This window comes from Pseudophryne corroboree, chromosome 2 (assembly GCF_028390025.1).
Source record: "Pseudophryne corroboree isolate aPseCor3 chromosome 2, aPseCor3.hap2, whole genome shotgun sequence".
In the NCBI taxonomy this organism is placed as follows: Eukaryota; Metazoa; Chordata; class Amphibia; order Anura; family Myobatrachidae; genus Pseudophryne; species Pseudophryne corroboree.
This window is the reverse complement of record NC_086445.1, coordinates 461,850,056-461,864,026: the sequence shown is the minus strand read 5'-3', so window position 1 is coordinate 461,864,026 and position 13,971 is coordinate 461,850,056. Positions and strand designations below refer to the sequence as shown.

Genomic DNA, 13,971 nt, shown 5'->3' with positions numbered 1-13,971 from the left:
TTGCCGCCTCATCAGGCTTATCTAAGGTTTGCGTTACAGGACAGTCACTACCAGTTCCAGGCCCTGTCATTTGGCCTCTCTATGGCACCGAGGGTGTTCACCAAGGTAGTAGCAGAGATGTTTCTCCTCCGCAAACAAGGAGTGAACATAATACCGTACCTGGACGATCTGCTGATAAAAGCACCATCCAGGGAGAGGTTGTTGGACAACATTGCCCTCTCAGCCCAACTACTCCAGGATCACGGGTGGATTCTGAACCTACCAAAATCTCATCTGGAACCAGCACGGAGGCTCCGTTTCTGGGATGATACTGGATACGGAGGCACAGAAGGTATTCCTTCCTTTAGACATGGCATTGGTAATCCAGTCGATGGTGCGGGATGTTCTAAAACCAACCCGGATATCGTTGCATCTATGCATTCGCCTCCTGGGGAAGTTGGTAGCCTCTTATGAGGCACTGCAGTACGGAAGGTTTCACGCATGGCCCTTCAAGCTGGATCTGTTGGACAAATGGTCCGGATCGCATCTTCACATGACACCAGAGGATCCGTCTGTCGCCAAAAGCCAGGATTTCTTTTCTGTGGTGGCTTCAGACTTCTCACCTGACCGAGGGCCGTAGGTTCGGGATTCAAAATTGTATTCTATTAACCACAGTCGCAAGCCTCAGAGGTTGGGGAGCAGTCACCCAAGGGGAACAGTTCCCAGAAAAATGGTAGTCAGGAAACCATCCTTCCAATCAACATTCTGGAACTAAGGGCCATATACAACACCATTCTACAGGCATCACATCTTCTTCAGGATCACGCCATTCAGGTTCAGTCGGACAATGTGACGGCGGTAACGTACTTAAACCGATAGGGAGGAATGAAGGGCAGAGCAGCAATGTCATAGGTGACGATGATTCTCCTCTGGGCGGAAAGAGACACTGTGGCGTTGTCGGCAATCTTCATCCTGGGAGTAGACAACTGGGAAGCAGACTTCCTCAGCAGACACGACCTCCACTCAGGAGAGTGGGGCCTTCACCCGGAGGTGTTCGGGTGCTTGATACATCGGTGGGGAATGCCACAAATCGACATGATGACCTTTCGTCTCAACAAGAAGCTCAAGCAGCATTGTTCTAGGTCGAGAGACCCACAAGCAATGGCGCTCTGGTGACTCCATGGGTCTACCAGATGGCGTATGGGTTTCCACCACTTCCATTGATCCCAAAAATTCTCAAAACAATAAAAAGAGAAAAGGTTCAAGCAATTCTCATTGCTCCAGTATGGCCAAGAAGGGCCTGGTACGCGGACCTACTGGAGATGCTCTTAGAGGACCTGTGGCCTTTACCTCTTCGCGAGGATCTTCTCCAACAGGAGTCGTTCGTCTATAAAGACTTACCACGGCTACGTTTGACGGCATGGAGGTTGAGAGTCAAATTCTAGCCTGGAAAGGGATCCCGGATAAGGTTATTCCAACCCTGATCCAAGACAGAAAGGAGGTAACGTCTAAACATTACCACCGTATTTGGAAAAAATACGTCTCTTGGTGTGAGAACAGGAAATTTTCTGCGGTGGAATTTGAACTGTGACGTTTCCTCCTTTTTCTGCAGTCAGGTGTGGATGTGGGCCTACGTTTGGGCTCCATAAAAGTCCAGATTTCGCCTTATCCATTTTCTTCCAGAAACAATTGGCTTCTCTCCCTGAGGTTCAGACATTTTTGAAGGGTGTTCTGCACATCCAACCGCCCTTTGTGCCTTTTTTGGCACCTTGGGATCTCAACGTGGTGTTGCAGTCCCTGCAATCGGAATGGTTTGAGCCTTTACAGGACGTAGACGTCAAGTTTCTTACATGGAAGTCTGTTGGCCTTGGCTTCTGCGAGGCGTGTATCTGAGCTGGTGGCGTTGTCTCACAAGAGCCCCTATTTGATTTTTCTTGAAGATAGAGCTGAACTAAGAACTCGTCGGCAATTTCTTCCAAAGGTGGTGTCTGCGTTTCATGTCAACCAACCTATTGTGGTTCCGTTGGTTACCAACACCTCTGCTACTTCAAAGTCCTTGGATGTTGTGAGGGCTTTGAAGATCTATGTGAAGCGGAGAGCTCGTCTCAGAAATCTGACTCACTGTTTGTTCTCTCTGATCCCAATAAAATTGTGTGTCCTCCTTCAAAGCAGACAATTGCACGCTGGATCAGGCTTACTATCCGGTGTGCTTATTCCACGGCAGGTCTGCCATGTCCAAAATTTGTACAGACCCACTCTACTAGGTCAGTGGGTTCTTCCTTGACGGCTGCCTCTGCTTTACAGCTCTGCCGAGCAGCTACTTGGTCAGGTTCGAACAGGTTTTCTAAGTTCTACAAGTTCGATACTTTGGCCTCTGAGGACCTTCAATTAGTTCTGCAGGAACCTCAGCACTCTCCCACCCGGTTTGGGAGCTTTGGTACATCCCCATGGTACTAATGAGGACCCCAGTATCCTCTAGGAAAATGATGGCTAACCTTAACACTCCAGCTGTTGTTGAACTACACATCCCAGCATGTCCTGCATCAGTTTTAGCAAGGCCAAATAACAAAACTGTAGCAGGGCATGCTGGGATGTGTAGCTCAACAACAGCTGGAGTGTCAAGGTTAGCCATCACTGCTCTAGGACGTAAGAGAAAATAGGATTTTAATTACCTACCAGTAAATCCTTTTCTCGTAGTCCGTAGTGGATACTGGGCACCCCCCCAGTGCTTTGTTTCTTCCTGCACTGTTACTTGGTTAAGAAGTATTGTTGGTTCAGCGGTAGCTGTTCCTGGTTTAAAGTTTGGTTAGCTCTGCTTTCCTCTAGTTTGTGTGCGCTGATTCGGAATCTCACCACTATCTTTTCTATCCTTCTCTCAAAGTATGTTCGTCTCCTTGGGCACAGTTTCCTAGACTGAGTCTGGTAGGAGCGGCATAGAGGGAGGAGCCAGCCACACTATCAAATTCTTAAAGTGCCTACGGCTTCTATTGGACCCATCTATACCCCATGGTACTAATGTGGACCCCAGTATCCTCTACAGACTACGAGAGAAGGATTTACCTGTAGGTAATTAAAATCCTATTTTTTTTCTTCACAATTTTGCTATTTCACAGTGGACCCAAAACAGAAAAAAGCATCATCTGCAACAAAAGAAGATAGGGGTTAGTTTAAAAAGGTAATTTTTAAACTGTGCATTCTGGTTCTGATTTTTATGGGCATGCAGTTTTCCTTTCCTCCTTTCTGGAGTAAATGCGGCTTATTTTCACTGCATGTCAATAAATATAGTGATTACTGACCATCTTGGTAAGGAAAAGTCCTGATTTGGTCTTCTGAGTTTAAGTTGCTAGTCGCAGAACCAGCCAGATCAGTTGCCTCAGTTTAGCATAATTTACTTTGAAAGACTGGGGTCTGCTTTAATAGTAACTCTCTAGTACTTTATTGATGGACACCTTGAACTTCTTATAGTTTTTAAAGCATGATATTCATAGAAGCTCAAATTATTTTGATACATACAGTGAGCAAGGGAAGGACCCTATTGCTTGCCCTAGCTACAGGGTCATCTCTTATTAACAATAATATTAAGTTGATTTCTAAAGTCCTTGCTACAAGATTAAGCGGAGTCTTCCCAGGTCGACAAGCTAGAGAGAACAATAGATCTAATTCATGTAATCAACAAGCATAGGGCGTCTTATATGCTCCTTTCATTAAATGCTGAGAAGGCATTCGATAGGATCCTATGGCTTTTTTTTTTGCTACCCTTAGGGGGGGGGTTCATCCTTGGAGGAAGCTTGTTAATTGGAATTCAAACAATAATAAAATCCAACGGTCAGGGTGTATGAAAAAGCTTGTGCTATGCCTGAGGATTCCTCTTTATACGGACTGAGCTGTGTGCCAGGAGCTGGGCTGGAGGCTGCGTGCAGAAAGCTAGGTGGCTTAATTAGATTCCTTTGCTTGGAGTATAAAGAACTGGTACTGGAGAGAAGTACTGTAGCTGAATACGCAGGAGAGCTGCTGGATGTTTAGGACACTGGAGGTAACTAGAGATCTTGGGTGCTTTCACTTAGCAAAGGAGACCAGGCTGGGACTGGTAACGCTGGCCGGGTTAGGACCAGTAATGTGGACCAGGCTGGGACTGCTAATGCTGATTAGCGCTGGAACCGTAAGAGCTGGACTGCTTGGAATAATGCAGAGATGACTGGAACCAGATTGCTGACTGCACTATCTATGCAGGCACAACTGAATACACTGCAGACTGCTAGAGACCAAGTTAGCCCAATGGTGCACTGGCATGACTGGTGACTGAATACAACATGGCAGCACCCATGTGCCAGTTCTGGAGTATTTTTCCTCCTGAGTTATTTTGAAAAAGATAAGATCTGAAGATGACGTTAGATACTTCTTGGTAAACTCATATTCTTAGCAGACCCTTTTAGAAAGTGTGAATGCCAAATTGCTTTCTCACAAATATTTAAAATGCCCACTCTAATACATATTGCAGACTCCAGGCGCATCTTATTACCATATACGATAAAAGTGCGCTGTACATCGCAAAACACTGCATCCCATAAGAGAAAACAATACACCCACACATTATCTGAGTTCCAAAGCTCATTGATGTATATATTTGTTATTAAAAAAGGATATGGATTCAATATATTTCAAAGAACAGTATACCTATAGTTACATGGTTACAACTCACACAGTAAGCAGTTAAAACATACAGTTACCGTCAGTTACATACAGTTACAGGCCAGCATACAGTACCATTATACTTAAGTTATATAAATTTGTCTTTCCATATCACTCTCTCTGGTTCTGGAGGAAGGAGTGATGTACAGTGCATCATTAAGACCCTGATATCCCGGACGAGCCCCCATCTGTGAATGCCAAATTACTTTCTCACAAATATTTAAAATGCCCACTCTAATATATATTGCAGACGCCAGGCGCATCTTATTACCATATACGATAAAAGTGCGCTGTACATCGCAAAACACTGCATCCCATAAGAGAAAACAATACACCCACACATTATCTGAGTTCCAAAGCTCATTGATGTATATATTTGTTATTAAAAGGATATGGATTCAATATATTACAAAGTACAGTATACCTATAGTTACATGGTTACAACTCGCACAGTAAGCCGTTAAAACATACAGTTACAGGCCAGCATACAATACCATTATCCTTAAGTTATATACATTCGTCTTTCCATATCACTCTCTCTCTCTCTCTCTCTCTCTCTCTCTGTAAATAAATGCAGGAACTGGTCTGCCAGCAACTCCTTCATCCTCTGGTACCAAAAAGCAATTGACCTCCTGTGTGGTCAGCAATGTGTTATCTAGTTTCTGGGGGAGGGGACTCACTCATTCATGATGAGTCACTAGTCTCTTTGTATATGCTGAACAGGTTCAGCCTTGGGGACGTCCAAAGGGGCTGGCCTGAGCTTCCTGTCCACTACCTGTTTGGAATATCTATTGTTCTAATAAAAGTGATTTTAGCTTACATACATTTAATCATAATTATTTGTTGCAATGTCCTACAACTTTATAACAAGTATCAAATGAATCTACACATTAATCTGGTTGCTTTAATAGTAAATATGACAGGTCTATCTTGTTTTGTTCAAATAATACACATACATGACACCTCTTCATTACATAATTCCAAATCACCATGATGTCCGGCGCTTGACACTATCATAATTATGTACTGCATGAAATAAGTGTCGAATCCATCTCTGTGGCATGTTGTGTAAATGCGTGTTACCATATATTGCTGTGCTCGCTGCACGTATTTGCAAGTATAGCGACTTATATGTGTGTAGTTTGTATGTTCTTTTTATGTAATATTTTTAACTACGATAGAAGTTATGGGGTCTGCTTTGCGGTCACAAATGTGGGGACCCACAGCAGATATCTCAGATGTCTGCTGTGGTCCCCTGTACACACACATTGGTGTTACTTAAGATTTGGGGGTACCCCCTGAAAAAGGGTGCGTTTGGATATTCCACAAATATTACAGGTTGAGTATCCCATATCCAAATATTCCGAAATACGGAATATTCCGAAATACAGACTTTTTTGAGTAAGAGTGACATAGTGAAATCTTTGTTTTTTGATGGCTCAATGTACTCAAACTTTGTTTAAAACACAAAGTTATTAAAAATATTGTATTAACTGACCTTCAGGCTGTGTGTATAAGGTGTATATGAAACATAAATGCATTCTGCGCTTAGACTTGGGTCCCATCGCCATGATATCTCATTATGGGATGCAATTATTCCAAAATACGGAAAAATCCGATATCCAAAATACCTCTGGTCCCAAGCGTTTTGGATAAGGGATACTCAACCTGTATTTGATAAATATGCCCTTCTGTGGTATAAGCATAGCAAAAATATGACTTATGTTGAACACCAGCAAAATCTTTGCCAGTGGAAAATAACAAATATGTAGAGATCACAACCTTTTCTGTTTTTTCAGTAAGTAATCAGATTTGCTGGGTCAATTTGAAATGTCTCATTAGCAAGAAATTAATTCGTACCTTATGCTGACATTCGTCATTTGCTAAAGCTGGCACTTTATGAGTGAGGCCGACTATGATGACGTAAATAGGTTTATTTTATTGCCCCCAGTTAGGCTATAAGAGATTCCTAGTTTAAGCACATACTGTAATAGCAGGTAAAATCCTCTTCTACATAAAGAAACCAAACTTTATTGTTCATTATCCACGAACAAAACAAAATTAAAACAAATATTTTTACAGCTGCCTAGTAAAAAGTGAATGTCCACTAAATTGCTTAAAGTTTAACTTTGTTGAATTGCGTAATTACTTCTAGACATGTTAAATTTCACAACTGCTCTGTATGGCATCTGTAACCCAGGGGCAGATTTATTAAGCTTGGTGAAGTGATAAAGTGGAAGGTGATAAAGCACCAGCCAATCAGCTCCTAACTGTCATTTTCCAAACCCAGCCTGTGACATGGTAGTTAGGAGCTGATTGGCTGGTGCGTTATCTTCCACTTTATCACTTCACCAGGCTTAATAAATCTGCCCCCACATTACCTCAAGGAAAATAAATGAGCGCAGGTTGCCACACGTTAGAAGCGCCTAAGGTTTAAATAACCTGGACACAGTCTTTCTTTTCCATTCTAATTATATTTCTTTATGGCTAATTTATGTGCTTCTCTCCATACATTGCATGACCAGACTAACACAATATAGATTTTGTATGTCACTACAGCAGTGGTTCTCAAACTGTGTGCCTCAGCAGCATGGGGTGCCTCAGAGTACTGGCAGACGTGCCTTGGGTTGGTACTCCAGGACCAATTCAAATTGTTTAAGGTAAATGTTATACACAAAACCAGTGCTTATGGCTTCGCCTTCCAATCATAAAATATGTGGACAAACATAAGTGAATCCTGTCCCTCACCACATAACTGATATCTATAGATGTATCCTCTGTATAGCTATATCTCAGTATATCTGTTAATTAAATATGTATAACTATTAAATATGTATAACTCTCACTGACCGTTCATTCACCATGTTCGATCATGTTGTGGATGTGTGAGTTATGTACATTTTCTTTAAGTGCAGTTCCCATTTTATTTATATTGGAATTAAAATTTCAGGTCAGTTCAGTGTTTTTCCGTGTTTACAAACAGGAAAAATATAAATCTGAAATACATTTTTAGGTTTCTCATACTGTAATTATTTGTTGGTACCTTATACGATGCCATATTTTTCCCTATTGACAGTTCTTAGAGATACATTTTTAGTGTGGATTGCCTCTACCTTGAATAGTAAATACTTCCTATATTTGGTGGCATTTTGCCAATTCGTTCAAGCTGCAGACAGCTCTGAATAATGTGTGTGTTCTGTCAAGCCTCTGTTTCTCTCCAAGGGGCATATTTGTGCCGAGTTTTCCGACATTTGGAAAATCGGCACTAATTTGACCATTTGGTATTCAGTAGCCGGCGTTTTTGACAGTTTTTGCTCCGTTTTGTTTCGCAATGCCTTTTCGACTTTTTTTGGGTGGTCGAATCGGCATGGGCGAAAATGGACCAAAAAACTGTCGCAAACGTTCGCAAATTTAACAAGTCGAAAAATAAGAACAGGCTTTGAATAGGTTGAATGTGAATTTAGACACTGTAATACTGTCTAGTGTGTCCCTAGACTCCACCATCAGTCGCACCATTGAAATTTGCACCAGCACCTATGGCAGGTGCAGATTTTCTATCGGAGTATGGCCTTCAAAGTGAATGATTGACAATCTGTCTACAGAGCCACTTCAGTAACATGCCTGTCACACTCCAATAATGTGCCAATTAGATGAACCATCTATGTACATCTGTTTAACCACCTCCCAGTCACCGCCCATGAAGTCCCAGCACTTTTCCAAGTCATTTCTGATACTGTGTGTTCATCACAGTATCTCCTTTTTGCTAACATTTTTTTGTAACGCATGTGCCGTAAGAGTTTTTTGGAGTTTTTACATATACGCCGTAGCAATCGCCCAACTCCATGAAAATCACATGTGTCTCAGATTTAGGCCGTGTCTTGAGTTTTGGCTCATCACAAATTTTGTTTGGTATCTGATCACCCTCCCCACAGGTCATTGTTCCACAAGATAAATCTCATAAAATGCTATGAGGTTTTGGGTTTTTTTTTTGTTATTAATATGCATGATCAAACTCATGAATACAGCATTGTGGCTTTTTTTGAAAACCAATATAGAAAAGGACAATCTGTTTTATGCACACAGTGTACCCAGTTACTAATTGGATCTCCAGATCTCCTGCTGCTATGATAATGGATATTTATGGTTTTATCTGGGATGAAGGATTGTAAATTGTATTCTCAAAGCAAAAAAGCTTTTTTTTTTTTTTTTTTTATAGGAATAGAAAATGTGACGTTAGCGTGGTTACTTCTAATCTGCTGATTGCTTAGGTAGTCTGCACTGTGAATTTACATATTGGTAGCTGAGATAGCTTCATTGTTTTTTGTTACCCTGTTGAATTTTTCTATTCGATGACTTGCCACTACATTTATTCAGCCAGTGCATGCTGATGGAGCTCTCTGACATCAATAGAAAGAAATGATAGAAACCTAGGTGGTTTTAAATACTTAGGAAAATAATGAAATGTTAGGGGCCACTGAACCAGTAAAATTCTCTTGCTTCTGCTGGATTGTTCCAACTAGCAAGGAACATGATATAAAAACATAAACGCTGCTTCCAAGTTAAACCTATTACCACGTTGGAACATTCACCTGCATCACCATTATGATCATTATTCATTTGTAAGGTGCTACAAAACCAGTAGTCTATGTAATAAATCCCTTATGGGGGAAGATGTTTTAAGCCTTAGAGAGTGATAAAGTGGACAGAGATAAAGTACCAGCCAATCAGCTCCTAACTGTCATGTTACAGGCTGTGTTTGAAAAATGGCATTTAGGAGCAGATCTCTCTCCACTTCATCACTATCTAAGGCTTACGATCTGCCCCATAGATACAGAACAAGCACAGAGGAGGATGATGCATACATAAGACAGCAGAAGAATGGCCCTTATAACTTTACAAAGTATCATATAATATATTGATTGCTTTGACTCTGTCAGCAATGATCTTATGATGTTACCAAATGTGCATTGGCACTTACTATAAAGTAAGCACATTATTTTGACTTACTACTTTCATCTTTGCTGTCTTAATTCCATACAGTTCATTCTTCGTGTTTAAATAATGTTATTTTGTATATATGTGACGATCACCAAACTTGAATGCCCAGCTAAAACATACAAACAAAGAACATAAGGAAAAGTATTCTTATGTTTTTTCAACACTGTATATTTAACATATATTTATAATGTGTATTGTATGAAAAATCTTATAAACATTAATAGCCCTTTTCCAATGCCTCAATATCCCAGATTGTGGCTTGGTGTAAAAGGGTCCCTGAAAAATATCCCGGGTGCAGCTACCCAGGAATCCAACCCTGTACTAGGGTCGTACCCGGGAAGGACCGGGGTAGCCTGCGGTGTGTGTGTATATACTGTATTTGGTATATGTTGTAAGTATGCCACTAATGTCCAACATACCTCAGCTACTGTACCTTGACGCCATCATCAAATTTAATGAACACAATCTGTAGAAATATTATATCCAAATAACGCACTCTGCACTAATTAAAGGATTTCAACATTCCAATGATTTCTCTCTATATTGAAGCCAGGCTACTCCATATTAGCCAGTTGTTTACAATTCACCAATACATCTATTATATTGCTTGAAATTATATTCGAGAACATCAAACATATTTTTATAAGCCATGTTGCAATAAATATTGTATCAAACAATATGAGCCATATCTCACCAGCTGCATGCTGACATTTTAGGACAGCAATGCTTCCTTTTGTGATAGTTGAGGGTTAAGTAACAACATAATGTCATTACCTTAAATAGTGCCATTAGCTGCTAGTATAACTGTATGGTGCCAAGACTGCTGTAGACTACAACAGCACTTGCTGCGTTAAATCACAGAACAATAAATCAATTATGTAATCATCCAACACCATGTATTGTCAACTGTGCAGTATCTGGGGGTTCTGTACCATTGAGCCATCTGTACACTCTATATACAGTATTAGTCATAATCCATCTGAATGGTCTGGAATTTGTTTCTTTTGAAACGTAATCTCTCTTTATGGTACATTTTGCATTGTGTAGCTAATTTGTTTGATCACACTGTAAAGTTCTCGGCCTACATTGACTGTTTCAAAGCAGAGACTGCTGATAAAACTATTAATGTTCCAAAATTTCTCTAACGTCCTAGTGGATGCTGGGGACTCCGTAAGGACCATGGGGAATAGACGGGCTCCGCAGGAGACATGGGCACTTTAAGAAAGAATTTAGATTCTGGTGTGCTCTGGCTCCTCCCTCTATGTCCCTCCTCCAGACCTCAGTTTGAATCTGTGCCCGGACGAGCTGGGTGCTGTTCAGTGAGCTCTCCTGAGCTTGCTGTAAGAAAGTATTTTGTTAGGTTTTTTATTTTCAGGGAGCTCTGCTGGCAACAGACTCCCTGCATCGTGGGACAGAGGGGAGAGAAGCAGCCCTACTCTCTGAAGATAGGTCCTGCTTCTTAGGCTACTGGACACCATTAGCTCCAGAGGGATCGTACACAGGATTTCACCCTTGTCGTCCGATCCCAGAGCCGCGCCGCCGTCCCCCTCGCAGAGCCGGAAGACAGAAGCCGGGTGAGCATAAGAAGCAAGAAGACTTCGAAATCGGCGGCAGAAGACTCCAGTCTTCACTGAGGTAGCGCACAGCTGCATTGCTCCCACACACACCTCACATACTCCGGTCACTGTAAGGGTGGTCACTGTAAGGGTGCAGGGCGCAGGGGGGGGGCACCCTGGGCAGCAATTGGGACCTCTTGGGCAAAAGTTTAGCATATATACAGTTGGGCACTGTATATATGTATGAGCCCCCGCCAAGAAAATGTATATTTAAGCGGGACAGAAGCCCACCGTCGAGGGGGCGGGGCTTCTTCCTCAGCACTCACCAGCGCCATGTTTTTCCCCACAGCACCGCTGAGAGGAAGCTCCCCAGCCTCTCCCCTGCAGATACACGGTAGAAGAGGGTAAAAAGAGATGGGGGGGGCACATAATTAGGCGCAAAAATCATTATAAACAGCAGCTACTGGGTTAACATTAACTTACTGTGTTATTCCTAGGTTAATAGCGCTGGGGTGTGTGCTGGCATACTCTCTCTCTGTCTCTCCAAAGGGCCTTGTGGGGGAATTGTCTTCAGATGAGCATTCCCTGAGTGTGTGGTGTGTCGGTACGTGTGTGTCGACATGTCTGAGGTAAAAGGCTCCCCTAAGGAGGAGATGGAGCAATTATGTGTGTGAGGGGTGTCTCCGTCGACAACGCCGACACCTGTTTGGATATGTGTAATTAAGTGTTAAGGTGAATTTATTGCACAAAAGATTAGAGAACAGACAGGGAATATACCCATGTCTGTCCCTATGTCGCAGAGACCGTCAGAGTCTCTCAATGCTCACTATCCAAAATAATAGACACTGATATTGACACGGAGTCTGACTCCAGTGTCGACTACGATAATGCAAAGTTACAGCCAAAATGGCAGGAAAGTATTCAATATATGATTATTGTAATAAAAAATGTTTTGCATATCACTGATGACTCATCTGTCCCTGACACAAGGGTACACATGTTTAAGGGGAAGAAAGCTGAGGTAAATTTCCCTCCTCTCATGATGAAAAAGAGCGGGAATCTCCAGACAAGAGACTGCAGTTTCCCACAAAGAATTCTCAGGGAGTATCCTTCCCCTACTAGGGCCAGGATACGATGGGAATTTTCCCCTTGGGTGTCACGTTTGCCCAAAAGGTAGCCCTGACTTAACAGCTATCCTCAGGGATCCTGCAGATAGCGTGCACATTATGGTACACTACTCAGACCGGCGATTGTGTCGGCATGGGTTTATAGCGCTGTAGCAGCGTGGACAGGTACCTTATCAGCAGAGATTGAGACCCTAGTATGTATATCTATATATATATATATATATATATATATATATATATATATATATATATGTGTATATATATATATATATATATATATATATAGATATATATATTAAATATGCTGTCTTAAGATATATATATATATATAAAACATGCCCAAAAAAGCATTAGTCTACTGGGTTCTAGAGTCAACGCTATGTCGATTTCTGCTTGACGTGTCCTGTAGATATGCAATGGACAGGTGATGCCGACTTAAGAGGCATATGGAAGGCTGAGGATTGTGTGGAGAAGGGATCTCGGACCTGATCTCCACAGCTATGGCTGGTAATTCTGATCTTTTGCCTTATATTCCTGCACAGCCTAGGAAAGCACGACATTATCAAATGCAGCCTTTCGATCACAAAGAAACAAGAAAGTCCGAGGTACGTCCTTTCTTGCCAGAGGCAGGGGCAGAGGAAAGAAGCTGCACAACACAGCTAGTTCCCAGGAACAGAAGTCCTCCCCGGCCTCTACAAAATCCACCGCATGTCGCTGGGGCTCCGCAGGCGGAGCTAGGCCCGGTGGGGGCACGTCTTCGTAATTTCAGCCACAAGTGGGTTCACTCCCTGTTGGATCCCTGGGCAATAAATATTGTGTCTCAGGGATACAAGTTGGACTTTGAGGAGATACCCCCTCACCGACGGCCCTGCCGGCTTCCCCCCACGAGAGGGAAATAGTGTTAACTGCAATTCACAAATTGTATCTTCAACAGGTGGTGGTCAAGGTTCCCCTCCTTCAACAAGGAGGGGGTTATTATTCGACCATGTTGTAGTCCCGAAACCGGACGGTTCGGTCAGACCCATATTGAATTTAAAATCCCTGAACATATACCTGAAAAGGTTCAAGTTCAAGATGGAATCGCTAAGAGCGGTCATAGCAAGCCTGAAAGGGGGAGATTTTATGGTGTCTCTGGACATAAAGGATGCATACCTTCATGTCCCCGTTTATCCACCTCATCAGGCGTACCTCAGATTTGCGGTACAGGATTGTCATTACCAATTTCAGACGTTGCCGTTTGGTCTCTCCACGGCCCCGAGAAACTTCACCAAGGTAATAGCGGAAATGATGGTGCTCCTGCGGAAGCAAGGTGTCACAATTATCCCGTACTGGGACGATCTCATAAAAGCGAGATCAAGAGAGCAGTTGCTGAACAGCGTATCACTTTCTCTGGAAGTGTAACGGCAACACGGCTGGATTCTAAATATTCCAAAATCGCAGTTGGTTCCTACGGCTCATCTGCCTTTCCTAGGCATAATTCTAGACAAAAGGGTTTATCTCCCGATAGAGAGAACTCAGGAGCTCATGACACTGGTCAGGAACCTATTAAAACCAAAACAGGTGTCAGTGCATCACTGCACTCGAGTCCTGGAAAGGATGGTGGCATCATACGAGGCCATTCC

The 13,971-nt window shown here is 42.4% G+C and overlaps 1 protein-coding gene and 1 long non-coding RNA gene across 3 annotated transcripts in view; one reads left to right on the top strand and one right to left on the bottom strand.

Annotated features, from left to right (window-relative positions):
* LOC135028178 (S-adenosyl-L-methionine-dependent tRNA 4-demethylwyosine synthase TYW1-like) overlaps positions 1-13,971 on the top strand; it is a 590,293-nt gene that overhangs the window by 387,659 nt on the left and 188,663 nt on the right. The gene's annotated exons all lie outside the window — the stretch shown is intronic.
* The window catches only part of LOC135050879 (uncharacterized), a 59,746-nt gene that overhangs the window by 6,541 nt on the left and 39,234 nt on the right, over positions 1-13,971 (bottom strand). Inside the window, exon 2 of one of the 2 annotated variants that reach the window (XR_010241894.1) lies at positions 3,040-3,119. The exons of the other annotated variant lie outside the window; for it this stretch is intronic. This is a non-coding gene — a long non-coding RNA (uncharacterized LOC135050879). The remainder of the gene's footprint in view (positions 1-3,039; positions 3,120-13,971) is intronic. 2 annotated transcript variants of the gene reach the window in all.